This window comes from Etheostoma cragini, chromosome 24 (genome assembly GCF_013103735.1).
Source record: "Etheostoma cragini isolate CJK2018 chromosome 24, CSU_Ecrag_1.0, whole genome shotgun sequence".
Taxonomy (NCBI): domain Eukaryota; kingdom Metazoa; phylum Chordata; class Actinopteri; order Perciformes; family Percidae; genus Etheostoma; species Etheostoma cragini.
Window position 1 is genome coordinate 489,313 of NC_048430.1, and position 1,114 is coordinate 490,426.

Genomic DNA, 1,114 nt, shown 5'->3' on the forward strand with positions numbered 1-1,114 from the left:
TGTTCTTAGTGTGAACTGGAGTGATGTGATCCAGTCTCTTGGTCTCAGTGGGAACAGGAGGGATGTGATCCAGTCTCTGACGTAGACCCTCTTATTCTCTTATTCACGGTACCCTGAATGCAGCGTGACGAGAATAGCAGATGAGCCGAGAGTGGAGTCTCTGAGCCGGGTCTGGTTGCAGAGACACGCTCCAGGAAGCGGTGACGTGTCTCCTGTCCATCAAACAGTCGGGGGGGGGGGGGGGCTGGTTCCTCCCTGTCGGCTCCAACGGGGGGTCAGGATGTCGTTACGGGAGCGTGCACGTGCGTGAGCGTGCACGCTCCTGTGTGTCTCAGCCTTCAGAGGCAGCTGAGTTATTGATGGCTCCGTGTTCCTGTGTCCACCTGGAGGACGTTGTGTCCCCCGTCCCCAGAGACTGGGACATGTAGGGAAGATGAGCAGCATTCAGTGTGTGTGTTTGATGATGCTTCGAGGAAGCCACTTGCAATGAAAGAGTGAGAGAGTGAGAGTGTGAGAGTGTGAGAGAGTGAGAGTGTGTGTAAAAAGACAGAGAGAGTAACAGGTTGCATGTGACACACTCTACTGCAAATAATACATTTTATACCCTAAAACATCTCTATTCTGTTTTAAATCTCTGGCATATTTGAGTAAAATGCATTTAATTCCAGACTGCAGTCAAAAAATGACCCATTTCACATCTCTAATCTTAAATATTTTCAGCATATATATATATATATTTGATTCCAGACTGCACTAAATTGAATTTGGGTTAAAACTCTCTAATGTTGAGCAAACTAGATATATTGCAGACTGCATTAACAAAACCAATGATATGAAAAACAACAGTTAAAACCAGTATTTTGGGTCCTTATTAGATAAGATAACTCATTAGATATAGATATTAGATATAGATATTAGATATAGATATTAGATATAGCTTATTTAATCTGTTAAACCTTTAGAAGATTAGATTAGAGTGCATCTTATTTAAGATGATCCTGTTTTGCATTTTAACAGCTTTTGTCTCTGTTGAACCTGAAATGCTTGAGTAAATAAAGATATTTGTGTGTGTGTGTGTGTGTGTGTGTGTGTGTGTGTGTGTGTGTGTGTGTGT

The 1,114-nt window shown here is 42.6% G+C and overlaps 1 protein-coding gene across 1 annotated transcript in view; it reads right to left on the bottom strand.

The window, feature by feature from the left end:
• The window catches only part of LOC117939683 (receptor-type tyrosine-protein phosphatase-like N), a 23,580-nt gene that overhangs the window by 10,602 nt on the left and 11,864 nt on the right, over positions 1 to 1,114 (bottom strand). The window lies entirely within an intron of this gene.